Raw genomic sequence first — 20,944 nt, forward strand, 5'->3', positions numbered from 1 at the left:
ATAAATAATTAGGAATAGGATACATTGATAAATAATTCTGTAAGCTATGAATATCTCACTCTTCGCAGTATTTTATCTTATGAAATTGCTATTTTTATTCATTTCTATCTAGTTTATCAGGAACTAGAATAGCGTCAAATCTATTTCCGGGCATGCAATTTCCTAAACTTTTCGGGGGGAGGACCCCCGAATCCCCCTCCGGTGAGGAGGGCTTCGTCATGAGCCGCAGCCGAGGGCCCACAAGCACTCCAGACTGGCCTTGTTCTTAACTATGACATTCCTTCGTCACCCTGGCTCTATTTTCCCTCATTTCTGCAGCCTGCAACGGCCACGGGTGCAACGGCAATCCACCACAGAGATTAGCGCATATCAAGGAGTACACGTGCTGCGATTCCGTGCGCTCCAATGCAATCATTCTATGGGATATTTTTGACCCTATTTGGTGGCTTTCATAAGCATCAGCCTTCCTACGTAATTCTTGTCATTTAAAAAAATCAAGGGAATCTCCTCGGTTTTAGTGATGTAGCTGCTTGAGATTTTTCAATAGCCGTTTTTACAATCGCCCACTCATTGAGCTCCATCACTGGATCATTGTTCTGGGGCCTCATTAGGTAGAAGAATGGGTTGAACCTCAGGCATGTCCCAAAAAATAGTACTGTAGTTATTCGGTGAAAGGGAGGATTTTCATGTAAAATTGATCCTGACCGAACCACACTCTACTAACATGCTTGCTTTAACTTAATAGCCTTAAAATAAATGTGCTGTTTCTAATTCTGCAAATATTTCTTTAAAGTAATACAAGTCACTTGCGTTCTACTCATCATTAACTTAAGTAGAAATTAAAGATAAATTGAAATAACTGGAGTAGAAAAAATTTTAATTGTTAGGAAAAAAAACAGGTTAAATCCCTTTCCCTTCAATCAAGGCGTATAATAATGGAAGACTGATAACAGTTAAATAGGAAAATTTGATTCTAAAATTTTTTTCTCTTTCAGAACCATCCTATATAGGCTTAGAAACCATTTTTTTACAATGAAAAATTACGGTTTAGCAATGTCTTTCCAATTATTTTGATTTATATGCTTAAGATCTATAATAATGTTTCGCTCCAATCAAAAAAATTATCAGAATTGCAGTGTACCGAGTTTTTATTTCTTCGATGGGCCCTTTACCGTAAGGGTCCGACCAACGGTAGGGGCATATAAATAAGGATGCTTTAATGATTGAATCAATATTAAGCCTTCTCTTTATTTCGGAAATGTTTAGAATTTCTCTTACAAATCCTAATTTCCATCTCACTTCCCCAGAGATTTCGTCTATATGACTACCTTGTTCGCCAATTAGAGAGATTTGTAAGTACTATACAGTTTCATAATTGAATAAATTAACCTCATGCATCGTAAAACGTTCGCTGCTGCTGGTAACTCGAAGCCAAGATTAAATATTCCAAACGCACTTCTGGCTCCTGGCGAAAAAAAAACGGTCCCCATAACCACAATATAGTTAATCAGTGTGAAATTATTAATTAGTGGCGGATATCTATAGGATACTTGTATATATGCATTGAACAAGCAACTTTATACGCATTCACGCGCATTGGTGCAAAGTTACATACACAGAATATGAAAAAGCGGTGTAACTGGCAGCATGCTTTCCGGAAATCGGGAGATTTTTTTGTTCAAATCCAAGCAAAGCCAAATGATTTATTTTTTAATGGCGAATTTAATCCTTGGTGTACAAAACTTTGCATCCGTGCCCGGGACTGCGTATAAAGTTACTTGTTTAATGCAATACAGTGTCAGCTAAATTCATCCGCGACTGATTGCAGCTTGAATTTGCATCGAGTATGAGGACGTAAATCTCACTCGCCACTTTTTCCCTAGTTCCGATGTAATAATAATAATAGCAGTATATTTATTGCCACTAAAACTATTTGAAAATCTAAATATCATACATACTAAACCAATTTTGGAGCATCAGGTGGCCCCGAAGACTTTGCCGGTAGGAGGGATCGACTTCAGAAACACAATCTTAGTACTGAGGATATCGTTGCATTGCAGAAAATGTCTTTCAGATGAACTTTTGACACATAAGTAATATACATTTGAATCGCTAACAGCATAAAAGTATCGTGTCCAAGTTTGACGATTAATCTTTTTTATTTAAGTTGTTGCTAGTTGCAACACTAAACGTTTCGTACTAAAAGGAAACATGTCATGCTAATAACACCAAGTATATGTTCCCATAACATGTTTCCGTTTTGTAGGAAACGTTGAGTCTTGCACCCAGCCACAATTTAAAGAAGAAAAAAGATAAATCCTCTAAATCGGACATGATGTCTTTCTGCAGTTCGCGATTCATTTAAGATACACCAAAGAAAAATCAACGGCATTTAAATCAAATTAACAAAATTAAAAAAGAAATATGTCAACACATTTGCACCTATAATGTTTATCCTCTGAACACGGCGATAAGAGGCAATGCTTTCTAGAAAAAAGAACATGTTTTACAATGCTTTCCAGCTTTTGTTTTATTTTCGCACGGAGGCTCGGAGGGAGGCTAAACCTTTAGTCCCCTTTACATCCTTTCCGTCGCGCTAACTTCAACTTTTTAAGCTCCAGAGAACACTTCTGACCACCTTAAATCCTCTTCACCTTCCTTCTACACTTTTAAACCCTTTTTGTTCGCAGTCTCTTCCGCCTTTCCACCCTCCACCCATCTATACCCCACCCACTACCGCCGAAAACGTTCTTTTCATCGTCCATGCCCTCATTTGCGACACCTCGTTCCAGCCAACGACTTAAAATTCACGCCGGTTTGCTCTCGCCAAGCGCAAACTATTAAGGGGGTCCTACTGCGACTGCGTAAGTCAAAACGAATGCTTATTCCTTACACTATCATTTAATCCATTCCCGCCCACCGTCGCCATATGGCTACGTCCATGAGCATAACAGGCTCTGGAAGGAAATCGTCACTCCTTTTTTGCTGTCAAATTGGCACAAATATGTTTTTGAAGAATGCAATAACGTAATCCATTTATTGGTTTATTTTTAAAGCCGGTCGAAATAAGTGCACTGACGGAAAAAGATGGTTGCAAAACGGAAATTCAACATGGACGCCTACTGTTTATAAATTACTGAAGGATAGCTAATTTATTAAGAATAGCTAACTTAACGCAGGTGGATAGATATCGATATAGAAAAAAACACGCAGAAAAGGTGTGGAGAGTTCCTATATTTTTGCTGACATCGACTTGTTGCAGTTGTCGATGCCTATTATTTCCATCATGCTTCGTCGAATACGTTTCCAGCATGCTATCTGCTGACAATTCGTGATTGAGTTATAACTTTCGCGGGTGGGTAATTTTCTCTTAAGGCGTATTCGAAAATTTTATTATTTTTTAATAAAATCATAGCATCGATTTTTGAAATAACATTAACCTATACGCTCATTTAACGTATCTTTAATTTTTGCAATGTATTTCAATGTTATTCATCATATAATCACACTTTTAGTCGGTGCCATTTGGGTTTGACTACAATAACAGCAATTATTTACAAATATCTCAAAAGGTAGTACGTATTATGTGGTGCTAAAATTATTTTTCGATGATGCTTATATATTCGGAACCATACATCAAATGAATGATACTTGATATAATGTCATTTTCGATATCTTTTTCATTTGAACAGGCATAAGTACCTCTACTTCGACAATGATCTCGTGCACTTAACTAGATATATTCATTTTTCAATTGAATTTTGTATCCATAAACAACCCTTTTCATGGATATTTTATTCAATCCGAAACAAATTATTAACTCGCTCAAAGACTTTGACTATCTCAAATTCATGATTCGTCGTTATGACGAATTATAAAGCAGTTTTGGTCTTCATGACATTATTCTTTGTTATTAAACGCATCCCCTCTAAAACCTGCATGCAAATACAAAATTTCAAATGCGATTTTAATAATTCACGGAACTCCTATTTTTAGTTGTCCATGAAACAGGGCTAGAAATTTTTATATTTTGATATCTTCATGAAAATTACATACGTATACTTGCTTGGCCCTTATAGAAAAATTCATTCCTATTTAATTTAAATTGCTTCGTAAAATAAGCTCCGTACTTCTACAATCCATCGTTATTTTTAGAGCTTATTTTTATCTCCAATTTCATTACCTATTTGCTCCAGTTTTTATGTGGCGCATGAACTTACCAAGCTCTTCTAGGGCATGCACGAGAGAATGTAAATGAGGATAGATTGTAGAATCGGCTATCCTTCCCGCTGGTCTGAAAACTTGCATGCTATATAGTCCTTCGCGCAGACTCATTACCTCTGGCTAACACACGACTTTTGCGTGGCAAATATGTGTAAAGGGCAAAACTTGAAGACCTCTAAAACCTCCCCGTCAAAAAAAAATAAAATAAACAAAACCTCAGACATATATGACCACAAACTCGCCACGCGAATTTTAAGCACGAAAAACCACTGCCGTTGCTAGTAAAGAGAGGGAAAAAGACTGTTATTCAACAACGTTTCAAGTCGCATGATCACCCGATAATTGACTCCGTAGTGGTAGACGGCCGGAATCACTGCAGTGATAGAGTGCAGCAAAGAATTATTTTTTCCTCTCGAATGTGGTCGAAGCAAACCTACCAGAATATAAGGTATTTTCCTAGCACAATGATCCATAACTGACAAGTGCTTGAAAGAATCAGCAATGTGATAATTTCACCTCTAACAAATGGCAAATTGTTTGGACTGTTCACATTTACTTGTTGGTTGGTTGGTTTTTTTACTCGTTATCTATGAGGAATTACTGTATTTTGTTATTATCACGATTTGTGATTTTTATTTTTTATTATTTTCTATAATTATTATATTTATTATTTTATGTTCACTTAAAAGAAGTATTTAAAGTCGCAATACAGAAAGAAATAATTAAGATATCAAAATGAAAACATAATTTTCAACCCAAATTCATATTGGTTCTAACAACAACAGTCACATACACACTTTTGCAATTCACAGTAATAATAAATCAAAAAGAACGCTTCTCCTTTTTAACATAATTGAGGGATGACCACAAAACAGAACAACATGCAATGATATATAGGCATTGAATTCTAAAAGATAAATGATATTTCATTTCCTGTGGAAAGTTAATGTGTCAAATAAAACGTATGCCTGACCTAAACGAAACAGGAAGTTTGACATTATTCTAGAATTGGATTTTCCTTAAAATAAGCTAATGCATGTTGTGTTTGGTCTTGCAGGCCCACTGTTCTTCAGCCTTTATGTCACTTATGACCCTCACGCTAACCTCTGACGACTACAACCTGCCTATATAATTTTCATTCAAAGTAAATGGACCGATAGGACCATGATTCCATTTGTTTTAAACTCTTATTGATTAACTGCATAACTTTCCTTCTCAAATGAAAAATCTTGGTGTAAAAGGCCCTAAAGTATGATTCATTTGATTGATCTGGCACGATAAAGTCCTCGCTAGAAAAATATTATCAAAAAAATCAAGCAATATTAATATCAAAACTCTATCAGTAAGCAAATAGTCGCAAAATGGGCTTCATTTTTAGGAGGGAGGTCACCTAATATTTTCGGGCAGATCTTAAAATTAAAGAAATTGACAATTTCAACGAGTTGAAGTCACGTGAAAGTAGGTTCCAATTTCCCAGTGAAAATATACAGATCTCAATAAGCAGATCCTTTATTTTCTTGTTTATTGTCAGTTAACATTTTAGTGTTATTTTTCAATGTGTTTTTAAATTGCCTTCTGTTTTAGTTTCAGACATTTTTTGTTTCGCCAAAAGTATGTTACCTTATTTTACCACGCAAATAAATTAAGCTTATTTTATCACGTAAATAAACTAAGCATATGATCATGATAATATTAATTAAGTTACATTAGTAAAACAAGAAAAATCACGTAAAATTTCGTGGCTTAAAGACCGAAAAATTATAGCAATATGACAAAGTATTATGTAATATAGATTAGGACCCCATGTGTCTTCCTTGGTTAGCCCTAGAGTGAAGAAGGGACCATCTGGCCTCATTCACTCCACATTAAATACTCCAACATACGAATGTATCACTTAAAGCGATCATTTTTAACTTAGACAGAAAATTTACGGTTTTCTAGTGATTTGGAATGACCCACGTGGTTGCAGTGGGTACGCGTAGAGCCTATAACAAATTGGAACTCCCCTCAAGTGAAAACAAACTCAGATATTAGCGCAAAGTCAAGGAAAATTAAGGGCAACACCAGCCTAGGATAGCATTCAAACCCATAAACGAGAAGCTTAAGTTCAAAGCCTGCCCAACAGCAAATTTTTTTCTGCTGTGGTAATAGAAATGAATTTATAACCGAGGGATTACAAATTCATCCACTCTTGTATACACGCTTACTCGCAGCTGTCCCAGGGCTCATTAACCCCGAGCAATATAAAGTATGTTTCAACCGCGTTTAATTTTCGAGGACTTGCGTGCTCTCCATATTGCGGCCTGTCCCTCTGTGCCGCGGGGGGAAAGTTTTCAAATTGATCCCAAGATACTTGTTCAACACAGTCGGCCATTTTAAAAACACGTCGCTACTAATTTTTGACAGCTCCGAAAGTTTCGCTTACTCCCCGGAATAGAAAGTCAGAATGGTGGAAATGAACGCATTTAGGGTCGAGATGAACAATAGAATTTATGCAGGAAACAATTGCGAGAAAAACTAACTCTTTAGGAAAGCTGATTTACATTAGAGAGCAAAAGTGTGCATGCGTAATAATTGCGGAAAGATATTTTTGTAATTGGTTCAAATCTGGGAGGAAATTAGCATCAAATTTTAGGGGTTCATAACCTGGGTCTTGTGAGTACGGAATACCCCCCCCCCCCCCCGGTTCTACCGTGTAAAATGTTAAAAATACCCTCTTTAGAGCCTAAAATTTTAGTTTCATTCTTAAAAACAGATGAAATTGAACACTCTTAGACATTCCAGGATACAATAAATATTAAACCAATAAAAATTAGAACTTTTTAAATTAAAGTTCTAATTTTTAAATGATCCCTGTATTCCCCCTAAATCCGCCATAGGTTAAAATACTATGGGTATATAAGAAAAACAGGTCGCAAAATCTTGAACTGATATCCTGCGGCGAAGTAAGAGGAAAGCACTCAATCTAAAACATATGTCATCCTTGATTACCAAGGATGGTTTCAAAATATTTTTTCCACAAATGACTTGAAAATCAGTAGACCGGTAAACCAAAAACCATCAGGCATTCGGTTCGAATAGTCTCGTTCGACGATTGTTTGAAATTATCAGCATTTATAGAGTTTAAAAAATTAGGATACTACTTTTCCTACTACTTAAGATACTACTACTCCTACTTTTCCATTTTTCGATCTGACACATAGTGAGCTGAAAGTGAAAAAAGCTGGTCAAAACCTTAAAAATGTTTTCTTTTAGTATAGAAGTTAAAATTTTGCACAGTTGCTGTGAGTACTTTGATACATATTTTGATACATAACGTTTTTCATAGGTTACTTTTGTTTAACAAAATACACGGCCTCGAAGTTGAACAAATTTTTCAAAATTTTTCCGCATGGAATTAATGTTACATCTTTTGTGGTAATTCCATGGCAAAGAAGGTTTCGTAGTTACTTTGATGACGTCATGCGGCCCTGCCGAGAGGCTCATCTAAACGAGTTCGGAGAAATCGGCACTGTCATGAGGTCAACAACTCATGAAAAGTGAGAAGCGACTTTTGCAATATTTATAATATTTATGAGAGTGTTGCAATGAGAGTATTATTCGTGGTGACTCTTTCGTTTGATGGATTATCGTTTAGGATTTGAACGACCCTTTTGTATTAAAAATTCTAAAATTAAAGGCAAAATTCCACAAATACCAAGTCAGTAAGATAAAAACCTGACATAATGAAAGTAAACTAATTTTACGTACAGTATTCAAATGAATGGCAAAAAAAATTTTAAATGGCGATTTTTAAAAGAACAGAGAGAGTTAGAGTAGAAAGTTAGTTAAGAATAGAAAGGCTCTGAGCCCTTCTAGTTTTTATACATCTATCAAAGAGATCCTCTGTAATACACTTGGTCGAGCCTCTGGTAACTGATTGGTCCACAATTATAATAGCATTTTAACTACTTAAATTATACACCCATAAACCTCGCCCAATTGTTCACCAAAAATTATATGGCAGCTATAGAAGTCAATTTTGACGTACTTAGTGCAAAATTTTATAATACCTTGAAAGTTAAATCACCCAAAACCAAATATTTATAAATATAGAATTGCTAGAATATGGAGGAAGATTGGTCCTATTTCATATAATTTCAAAAATTATAGATACATTCCCTGCCAAAATATATGAATTATTTTTTACGACTTACTTTTTCTAAAAGGACAATGAAGATTACAATAAATATTAGTGAGGAGGCGCAGGCAACAAGGAAAGCTTTGGATAACTAAAGTATTTCAAATATAAACTAGTAAGACTAGAGAGAAACCAGGATATAATACAAAAATTCAATTTTAAGTTATAAAAAAATCATTAAACTACTATAACAATGCGTATTTGCATTATTTGAAACAATGCTAACTTTCGAGTTACTTCTGACTTTCAGATATTTCGAGCCTTAACTCGGTTTTATTCGTAAAATTCTTATGATTCACATATGAAAGGAAATACTTATGAGGTCTAAAATTACGGAGAATTCATTATGTTCTTGAAGTTTTAAACATCACATTCGAAGGGAAATACTTCTGAAATCCCAAATATTACTAACTTCACGTCAAAGCAAACAAAAATCCCATTAAAACATGTAATATTTACAAATACAAGTCAAAAATTACATCAACACGTAGAGTATATTACCTTCGATAATATTCATGTACAAGGAGACAGTAGCCCTAAACATTCTCTTTACACTCACGTTTTTGCACTTGTGTAATGAGTCATGTATATTCATCGTTACGTACTGCAAACCAGATTTTAAATAGTATCCGTGCATTCTCATGCAAAGAGCGTGAGTTCCTACTAATTGCCAAATGCACGAAAACGTATGCAGAGCTGAATAGCTAAATGAAAATCTTTTAAAAAGGTCAAAGACAACACAAAGCTATACATAATTACCGTCGAATTTACATAAAAAAGATAAAATAAATTTTGGAGTGCCTACATGTATTTTTGTCAAGGATGCACCAAGCACCTATAAATTTTGTGACGGAGATAAAGTTTATTTCCTTTCCATAATATTATAGGGAAAGCTCATCGCAGAGGATTTTTCAATGTATCATGCACTCAACACCTAGATTTTTGTACCAGATTATGTAGCGTAATTAGATTTCACATGACAGAATTGACTACGCCCTTCACATGCCTAATTGCCCTCCGAAAACTAAATTACTTATATAATATGTTGTACATTATTACAATGCCCCATAATTTACAATATTTCAAGACTCATTTGAGTGTACCTAATAAAGGAACACAAAAAAGTAAAATAGTTTCAATACCCGCTAAAACACCAATAGTGGTTAAATAAGTTCTGAGCATGTCATAATAGGTAGGAAATTTTTCTTCAGCACAACACTAAAAAGTCACGGGGGAGAATTACTGAGCAAGATTTAATACCTCGTCTATAAAAAGACTTCAAAGTGGATGCGTAGAAATGCGTAGAATGCGTAGAAAAATAGATGAATATGAAATTGCGTTTTACTAACAAGGTTCTAGGGTTTAGAGTCTATACTATGGTAAGACTGAAATACTATTTCACTATCGCAGGGAAAAACTTTGGGCACTATTCAATTTTTTTTTCAAAGCACTGATTGTAACAAGCAATTGCACTACTAATTTAATATCTAATAAATACTATCATCTAATAAATACTATCATCTGTATTAATGTGAAGGTTTCAACAGTTGATAAAAAAATCATCACTATCGGGACACTAATAACAAAAGAAGACGGCAAAATCCATTTCTAAAGTAAACTAATCTTGGAATAGCATTGAATTTAAAATTAAACGAAAAGATATCCAGAACCAGAGTATGTACAAAAAAAGAAATACAAAAAGTGCTCTTGACGTCAAACTGGAAAAAAAACCTTGATTCTAAGCGTTATCAGAAGGCTGTTTCACGTTATCAACAATGCAGTCGCTGGGAGTTGCAAAAATTATTTTTTTAGTCTTACGCGCAGTAACAAAAAAGCAGTGTCGGAATAAAGATTAGTTTCAAGAAAAAATCAGAGAAACGATAAAAGGGTGTTAGATTTCAAGCACACTAATGGTAAAATTTTACCGAGGTTAAACGAATGGAACTAATCAATGGTTAGTTTTCCCCTACGCCATTTGTGATTTGTCACCATTTTTCAACTGTTATAATAATTATTTTAAATATCCTGGAACCACAACCAGCATGTTTTCTGAAATCATTCGTAGACATGAAATATTTGGTATAATTCATTCAAACTTCGACAAAATTTTTTTAACAGAAATAAAAATTATGTATACATATTCGATTGTTCTGCCTTTAACAAATGCATGCATTTGCTTTTCGAACAACTATGAGGATATCTCCAACTTAAGTATCAATGACTGTGAAATTGCAATGAATGTAATAACACGAGATTTGAGAGAAAATATACATCGATCAAATTAATTAAAATCCCATTTGGACCTTCCACCACTTTTGGGTGCAGACCGCAACCTCGGTTAAACAAAAATAAGTGATATATGAGGTCATGAATGCCACAAATTTCGAATATCGTAGTCGGATATATTTGTGCACCTATTAGCAGTAGAAATGGTGTCAAAAATGACTGTTTCATGTCAAAAGAGTATACTGAAATAGACTTAACTTTCAAATTTAGAAATATCAAAAATATTACGGCGAATTAAAATAAAAATGAGGAATATTATACTCCATAAACACTCTTTCCTGATATTAAATCACTTTTAAAACTAATTAAAAAATAACGGGCGTAAATTCAGTGATATGTGGGAATAATTAAAGCCAAATTCCTTCTATTTCCCGCAAAACGTTGACAGAAACTTTTAATTTCACTCCTACCGGTAAACCGCATAATAAACAACATACATACTACATCCATGGATTGAATCACTACTCGTATTTGAGCCCCAAATTCACAGATAGAAAAAACCATAAAATTCAAATACTTTTCATTTAAAAAAATAGGGGATTATTGTGTTTTGCAACAAATGGATCGGATTGAACAATATAAATTGCTTTTAATATATTTTTCCTGTTTCCGACTTCATAAAAAAGTTTCCTCTTAAAGATAGATTTTCGCAAGACTACTGAACGTTTCATAGCAATCATTAAATTTACTCAAAAATTTAAGCAATGAGGACAAGTTGGAATTGACGATACAGTTAAATTTATAATGAACTACCATGTGAGAGCAGAAGAGCTTCTTCTAGGCCTAGAGGAAAGCAGGCGGAGAACAGCGAGCAGTTGGGTATCAGCAAAACAATACTGGTTCTACGCCTTCATTTCTTTCCGAAATTTGGAACAAATACGAGTGAAGTTCAATAAGTAATCCAACACATTTTTTTCTGAAACAGGGGTTTTTTAAATTCAAAATTCAAATACCCCCAATAAATAATAATAAATATGCCCCAATGTTTTAGCTCCACAACATTATTTTTCAATACAATCTCCATTCAATTCTACGGCTTCACGCCACTTTGAAGGGAGGGCCTATATACCTGCACGGTACCATTCCTCTGGTCATTGTCGGAGCCAATGTCGTACTGCAGCAATAAATTCTTCATCGTCCCCACAGAGGTGATGATGAAACGCGCATTGCCCAATGACTCATCGTGTTTTCTTAACCTTCCGTCGGGCGCAATGGATCTGACAGGCACGGTGCAAGTTGTTTTTCACTAGGCGGCATAGACCCTTGATGCTTGTAGTAGCTTTTGGTTTTGACACGCTTTATACAACCTTTCACTTTTCGAATTTATACCGACTGATCAGTGGCGGATTATTCAGCATAATTAAGGAAAATAATGGCAGAATAAAGCGATATAAAAGCATTATTTGATAAATAACATAAAAATATCCCAGGTTGGGCAGAAGCACAGGACACAAAAAGATTAAAAAATCACTCACAGAACTAAATTTTCGGTGGTAGGTATACATCCACCTTCCTCAGGGTTAGGTAGAAGACTGTAGGTAAAGGATGAAAGATAGCTGTGGGAAGGGGAAATAGTGGGGAGGTAGGGTCCAAAGGGGGGGGGGAAGAGTGTGCTGAGGCAATTAAGAGATTATCGGTTAATATTTAAGCCGGGAGGAAGAAATGCTTTAAATAGCCATATGTAGGTTAATTCGATGGAATGTAAGAAAATAAAAAAAACTGATCTAATAGAATCCACATGCTGAAATAAATTCCATATAATAATACTTAATAACCCAAAGAGTACGTTAAATCGCACCTTGCTGGATCGGTCCGGGGCCGTATGACGTCATGTAAAGGGGTATATGCAGAGCATGAAAGACATCATGTAAGTGTTCAACTATATTTATAATTTTGCTGTAAACTTTAAAGGTGTACCACTGAGTGATGATAAGCATTAATAATGTTTTTTCACATATCGATGGCTAATTTCTAACAACACGTATCTCAAAAATAGCAACTTTTCAGGAGAGCAAAAAAAACGATTCATTTTTTTCTTGTACACTGAAATTAAAAACCAAAAGTTCATAAAACTGAAAAAGAAACATTCATTTCCAAACAAAGAGTTGTTTTTTGCTAGTATTTTATTTTTTTAAATGTTATTACACTACGTTTAATATACCTGTCTCAAACCGGCCGAATATAAGATATGTGTTATTAGAACTTAGCCATTGATATGCGCCTCTCGGTCACATTGCGCCTGAACTCAGCAATTCCAATATTGCGCCTGACGAAAGGTTAAACGAATGTAGGCATACTGCAAGCGCCTATGAATATGTGTGATGTACTGGTTTTCCGTAAAAAAGAAACTCAATCACTGCCCGTTATTTGGGACGCACCTCCGTTACAGACGCCATTTTAATAGCCCCGTATAGCGCGGTCAATAATCGGAAGTCAATGCAGCTATACGAAACGAACCGGGAATGTTTTAAAATGTTCCACAAGGAATGCCAAGTTTCTTTAACCGAAATTAGCCGTGAAATAAATTTTCTGCATTATTTATTGAACTCAGCTCTTATGTCTTTAATTCTTGTTAGCCTTATGGAAAACAATCAGGTCAATTTACTTCTGACTGAGATATAAGCTCAGCAAATCATAAATTACTTTTATTATTTCGGCTACTCCGAGGATTTTTTGCGTAAACTAAAAAGTTGTGGTATAATGGATGTGTACCATTGAAACACATTACAAATATGAAAAACGTCAAAACATTCCCTAGGATAATTTTATTAAAATAGTAAATGCCATGATTTTCTTTCAATAAAGAACCGAATTTGCTGCCGACATGAATTGCGACAAAATTACTCCCCAACAGAAGCGCATGTTCAATAATGCTTTGCCAGCAGAAATGATGCTCGAAACGAATTTTACGAGGCAAGGTGGAAAATAATTGGTGGCAACATGGAAAAGAATGAGTGTCAGCAAAAACATAAAAGCCTACACAGTTTTTCAGGCTTAATTATTTTCGATATCGATTTCGATTCAACTGGAAATACTTCTCTACCTTTCCACCTCTATCCCACCCACCGATTAAGACACATTCCCGATTTTGTTTTTGGGCATTTTAATTCAAAACTATACGCTTCTTGCGTATTTTTTCATATTGAAATTCGGTTAATACTTTTTACTCCTCTCTTCGATCATCATACATTATCCCACTTTAGCTGCACCGCTTTTGGTGTTATTCGCGAGATAAAAAAAAATGAACGACTGAAAATAAATTAAATTCTTTAATATTTTCCATTTAAGATATACATTGGATCACATCTAAGTATATTTTTAGGCTTGTAACGTGATAACTTGAACATAATAACCAGTAAGTATATTTTTAGGCTTGTAACGTGATAACTTGAACATAATAACCAGCATGTATATTTTTATATATAAGTAGTTCAAGTCAATATTAATAAACACAGAGACACAAAAAAAACACTCACATTGGAAAATAAACTCGGGAGCTTTCGAAGACACTGTCTCCATCGTCAGCCTAGCTATAGGCTTGTAACGTGATAACTTGAACATAATAACCAAATTCCAGTGCTCTTTGGGAAATAAATCAACATAAATTCTGCCTTGCGTTGCCATAACAGAGAAAATATTTGAAACTATATTTCGTGCGATAAAAATGAAATTGTAATAGTTGAGCCTGGCTTAATAATGAAAATTTAATGCACTCAGACGCTACTTTAAATTCTCTTTCATAGCTTTTTGATGTCTCGGTGTTTTCGCACTTTCGCAAATTCATTGCGTTAGTTACTCTTTGCGCAGCACGGCTTTATATTACCAGACGATGACAGGGATGAGGTCGTCAGATTATTTGGGGGTTGTGCCGCAGTCAGCAAAGAAGACCCCAATATAAGAGCTCATAAGCTTAAGTAGTAGTGACCCCTACTTTTTTATCCTACTCCTTTTACAGAAAATATCCGCTCTTTGCGTGATTTCTTTCGTTGATTTACGATGAAAATTATCGACAGTTTGGAACTAATCCTTTCCTTTAAGCTTCACGCATTATCCTCCTCTATTCACACAATTGTTGACTCGCTGCTATCATAATAATTAAAGAGCTAAATGAAATATTTTGATTAAATTATGGGAGTGAATACTTTGTGAAACTCCATTGTAGGATCAAGAGTTAAGAGCACAATCCTAAATCTAAAGATATCTACGCCGAGGTGTATTCATTTGACTCGCTAAATTCTTAATCGTGGAAAATTGATACGAATAGGTCATCCTTGTTTTCAAAATAAAAATAACATTTCCAAAAACTTCCGAAAAATACTCAGATCGACAATGTGATAAGTACTAAACAAACATCAATGCTGCAACCAGAGATACTAAAATCTTCATATTGCAAAACAATAGGTCGCAAATACCAGTGCATGTCTTAGTTGAAATTTTTTAACAGAGGCTTTTGAATACATAGCTAAATATTCTCGTGAATATCCGTCAAAGCTAATTATTTTGACTCAATGGACATTATTCCTGGAAATGTTCAAGTATCTACCATTATTTGTTAAAATATTTTGGCCGATTGCATGATAAATTAAAATTATCATACCAATACCGTTGTGACAATAGCATACATTTATTTCTCTCGCATTGATAACTCTACATGGATTTGCTATAACACAAAAACCCATTTAAATGATAATAATTTCTTACCAGTGATAAGCCCTAGACTTCATTCGTATTATTCGCCGGAAAAGTGTAAAATCATAAAAAAAACATGTTTTACAATTCTTAATAGCCTTAAACAACGAAGAGAAGTTTTCATTAGTGCAAGAGCACAATTTGGATCAGAAGCCTTTCTCTTTGAGCCCTATTTTGATGCCTTTGTATTTTCACGCCGATTAATTCATTGGGCTTGTTTCTCATTGCGCATAACACGATGAAATAGAACGGAGTAGAGGATACAATATGTACTTAACAGGTACCAATGCAGTAACCAGAATAATCCAATTGTCCTCAAATGCTTATTTCATTTTGCATTTCCATAAGATAGAAACACCAGTTAGTTACATTTTTTGTCGTAACACTACTACACCTCTCTAAATATTCTTATGAATCTCCGTCGAAGCTAATTATGATGAGTCAATGAATACATTTTTGCTCAAAATTCCGAAGTATTGACCATTATGTGTTAAAATATTTTTGGCCAATGAAATGATAAATCAAATTTACCATTCTAATACTACTTACCAATACTATTACTAATATCATTGTAGCAGTGACATCAATTAATTTCTACCAACTGTACATTGCTTTGACAGAAACACATTTGAATGAAATTTTCTGGGGCCTGCCATCGAGTAAGAAATGTAAAGATAGACGACATATTCTAGGGAATGAGTGACGATTGGAACCCGGACTGGAGCTGCGAACCCGGAACTTCAAAGAATTCATCGGCGTGATAATACGACAGCATCGAGAAATGGGTTTATCGGGAAAAGAGATTTGCGAAAATTGTGCTCTTGCACTGATGCCAACTCTTCTCCGTTGTTTAAGGCAATGTGGTGCAATTCAAAATATGTGTTTTTTTTAGATTTTACACTTTTCCGGCGAATGATATGAAGGAAATTTTGTTTGTTTCACCCCTGGGTAAGAAATTTAAAGTCAGCCGATGTAAACTTGGGAGTGAGTGACGACTTAAAACTCGGAATGTCGGCTGCATTTAAATTTCTTACACAGTGGTGAACCAAAGAAAATTTTCTCCATATTATTCGCCGGAAAAGTGAAAAATTATCAAAAGAGCACACATGTTTAGCATTACTCAACATTGCATAAAACACTGGAGAAGATTTAAACATGAGAATTTTGACCAGAAACTTTTCTCATTGAACCCGTTTTTTGATGACTTCGTATTTTCATCCCGAAGAATTCATTGGGTTAGTTACTCTTTGCGCATAATTCGAAGAAATAGCAAGAGGAGGGATGTACGAATTACCATAGACAGAAGAGGAGGCCCCCAATATATGACCTAGAATTTTTCAGTAAATGTGGGGTATGAACAGAAAGTTATTTTGCTTTCCGGCCCTTCGGAAACAGCGCAAACCATCAGGCATTCATGTCTCAAGATATGGCATATAAGGCTGTTCCGACTTCTTTTCGGGGTTTTCATGAGGCTTCCCTTCTCTTCTACTCTTCTTAAGACTTCCTAATTACTTACTTGATCGATCCACTTGCTCCTCATCATTCTTCTGTAACACCACATTTCGAAGGCCTCTACCCTTGCTTTCTCCGCTGCTGTCATTGTTCAATGAAAATTTCCATTGTGCTTCTCAACGGAAGTGACGTATAATAGAAAATGTCTCTGAAGCATACAAAAAAATTAAGTCCTGATAATCTATATCCTTACCTCTACGTATAAATTTCCCGCTCTAAGTAGATCTCTTTTAGATCGCCTTGACTATTCTGCTGATACCGCATTACATAACACCCTTAAAAAAAACAGAGAAGAGTTGGTATCAGTGCAACAACACAATTTGGCCCATACGTTTTTCTCATTGAACCCGTTTTTTGATGACTTCGTATTTTCACTCCGATGAATTCATTGGGCTAGTTACTCTTTGCGCATAATTCGACGAAATAGGACAGAGTGGGGGGTGCGAACTGCCGTAGTCAGCAGAGAAGGCCCCCCAAATATATGACCTAGAATTTCTCAGTCAATGCGGGGTGTGGACAGGAAGTTATTTTGTTTTCCGGCTGTTCCACTTTGGAAACAATTCCACCCCCTTTGCGTCCGTCCAAACTCTGTACACACCCTCACCCTACATCTCCGCTGTTCCCCCCTGGCCCCGACGTGTCTGTACCGCGTCTCTTCACGATCGATTCAAATATTTCTCCCCCACCCTCGCGCACAAGCTCCGAAATCATGGACGAGTGATTCAAGGACTCTCGCTGCAGAGGGCATTAATTCATCAGAGTTCGCTTTCGGAGATTCTTTTTTTTTGGTATGCTAACTTTATTTTATCCTTGCATGGGAGAATTTCTCTTCTTGCTCCGTCAGAGATTGAATTTTTATGGTTATACTTCCGACTCACTGAATAACTACCGACTTGGAAAATTTCTTGGTAGTCTGGTGGGTAATACGATTGGCTTCTGGTCATAGGGTCTCACTCTGAAATGCCAGATAAAGCCTTCCAGTAACAAAATCCTCACAGATCGAGGTAAGTTCAGTGTAAAGAACCTCTACACCTGAATGTGTAAAGTTAATATGACTATTTTTTAGTCTGGTGGGAGCTTTACCCTCACCAAACCAACTTTTGGGATGGACAACACAATCCTCGAAGAAGGAAGCCTAGGGAAAGGGACTGGCACTCTCAACTTGAATACATAAAGTCAATATACCTGTGGCATACTCTGGGGTGAGTTCTACCCTCTCCAAACCAAACCAGCCTTTGAGTTCGACCACTGAGTGAAGGAGTTGCAAATGTCCGGAGGATCATTAGATATTGCAAACGATTTCAGATTATTTTTAGGTATAGCTGAATGCGCTAAAATTTTCAACATCCCAGAATATCGCCCTCCAGTCTTGCTGAATGTAAAAATATTAAATGGCTGAGTTAAGAATAGTTCATTTTCGTTGAGATTTAACTTACTCTTTCATTCAGATAATTCTTTTAGGGCTGGTTTTATAATGTCTAGTTAGCGTTAACCAGAATATGATACTGCCATAACCTTATATTAAACATATTTGAAAGTAAAAGAAATTAAAAGTTTTTCAGGATAAAGGGAATGGTTTAACAGGTAACTCTAAGTGCTAGTATAGTGTAATAGTTAACTCTGCATACATAGTTAACTCTCATATGTGCATTATATTTGCCTAACTCTTAACAATGCATAGTTAACTCTGATTTTTGTTCTCCGAAAAGGCTTAATTAGACATTATAAAACAGTCCCTTAATGAATTAAATCGACTCGTCGAGTTAACGAGCCCATTATATTGCGCCCGCCTTGGTAAGATACAAAAATCAAGTCCACTGCATACCATAGTACCAACATTAGACATCTGAGCGAACATATATGGCCATCACACTTCTCCTTCCCTTTCAAACGTATTTCTTTCTCTCCCTTATGACCCATACATCCAAAGGTCTCTCCTCTTACAAGACAAAGTGACTTTCTCCAACTCCCACCACAAAAGAAACGCCCATCATAACACTCCCAAACACAATCCCTCCATGATTGATTCTTATCTATTCCTCTCCACGCTCACATCTCCGCCAGCCCGAACAAAAACTCTCTCCAATTCCCAAACACTCGAATGCAAGATTGATTTTTTACTCCTTAAGAAAACAGTTGTTGGTAATGCGGTCATTGCGTAAGACGCTTGGGGAGGTAGAGATGGTTGAGTCTCCTTATCCACGGTTTCCAGTGACCGTGGATTTGGCAATAACCTCAGATATCTCGGTCTTTAGGAAATAATAATTACTTTTCCGACGAAACATTGATTTTTTCTGGTTAATTTTGTCTGGAAAATGTGGGGGATGTTTTTGAATTACAAAATATAATGATTAATACTTAAACTCATGCCTGGATAAAAATTTTAAAAAACCTCGAAGAGAAAATCATGTCATATATTATATTGGCGCTAAGATACAACATTTGACAGAAATACGACCCCGTAAACTGCATTAAAATTGAAGGATCGATAGCTTAAAAAATTGAAGGAGTTGACGTTTTCGATGGTACTGGTCCAGGGTGGAAAAGATAGGGCAGGAAAATATTCTAAATTCCAGATTACATATATTTCAAAGGTTTTGTACTCCCGAAAACATACAATTCAACAAAAATGGACAAATGTAAGAGAAATATGACTCGAAAACTTGCTAATAAATGCACGTTCTGCACGACACTGGTTTTAAACTTTAGTAAAAAAACAAGAAAACACCCCCCTTGCATTCGTGATTATATTATGATATATGAAATGTGATAGCTGAAGGGAAACTGAACAAGCCGCAAAATTCAGTAACTACCCGAACATGGAAAATGAAATACGTAAACAGTCATCAATAGCAAGTCATGTATTATGACTAAATAGACCTTACAATGATAAAAATTAATTTATTCGTATTCCATTTTTTATACTATCAGGTTCAGAATAAAAAATCAATAAAATATGCTTTGCCCAAGGGAGGGCTGAGATATAGCATATTATTATGTAAGAGTTGAATAATGGCATAAATCACATTGCGTAACACATGAACAGTGCTGTTAAAAGTACTGAGAAAGAAAGACTGGGCTCAAATATAGCTACTTCGCAAAAAATAAATCCATTAAGAGTATAAATTACTGATTTTAATAAGTAATCAGTATAATTGTTGCATTCTCTATTCCTAGAGACCTCCACTCAGATAATATTTCAGTAAAAATGAGAAATAATTGAGTGGTACGAATTGCTAAATTTGGAGTTTCACTTGCTATACCCGTTGGAACAACATAAGGGGTGTCATATTTTTCACCCATCATCAGTAAGCTACAACACAGGTGTGGCTGAGCCTAAAAAAGCAAATTATCGTACTCAGGGAATGGAAATTATCTGTAGGCCTAGGTAGATCAGTGAAATCCGTAAAGTAATCGTTAATTGTGAGCAATTAACGATTACAATGACAGCAATGCTTCCTCTTTCATCGCAAGAAGTAAATTAAAAGTAAAAATTATATTTCGCAAAAAATAATCGTTATAAGAACAAATTACTGCTAAAATGATCGTTACCATTAATCTGATTACTTTTAATCGATACATAATGCACATGAATTGCCCCTTAGCCCATAGCAAATGGAATGGTGTTATAGGAGGCGGATGCTTTAGTTAGGACGGAACTTAATCCCCATCAATTCTTCGATTCTGAAGGATTAAGATCATTTCGGCGAGGTTCGCCTAAAATCAATCCGACACGAGTCATTTGCTCTCCATCCGACATAAAAACGAGTTCACACTCGCACACAAATGCACAATCCATTATTATCTTCCCGATGAGCTGTATATCCTCATTTCTCCGTTTCCCGAGTATCATCTCAGTGGTTAATCTTCCGAAGCGTCAATTTCACTTTTCCGATAGAGAAATGGTCATGAGGTGAAAGCTCTTTTTTTTATAACGATTTCATGAACACGCTTGGTTATTATTTATCCTGTTCGGGTCAAAACTTGCAACTCGATTTTAAACCACTCTCCGATTTTCTATCAAGCTGAAATTTATAGGATAACTCAGATCTA

Source organism: Ischnura elegans, chromosome 12 (assembly GCF_921293095.1).
Source record: "Ischnura elegans chromosome 12, ioIscEleg1.1, whole genome shotgun sequence".
NCBI lineage: Eukaryota > Metazoa > Arthropoda > Insecta > Odonata > Coenagrionidae > Ischnura > Ischnura elegans.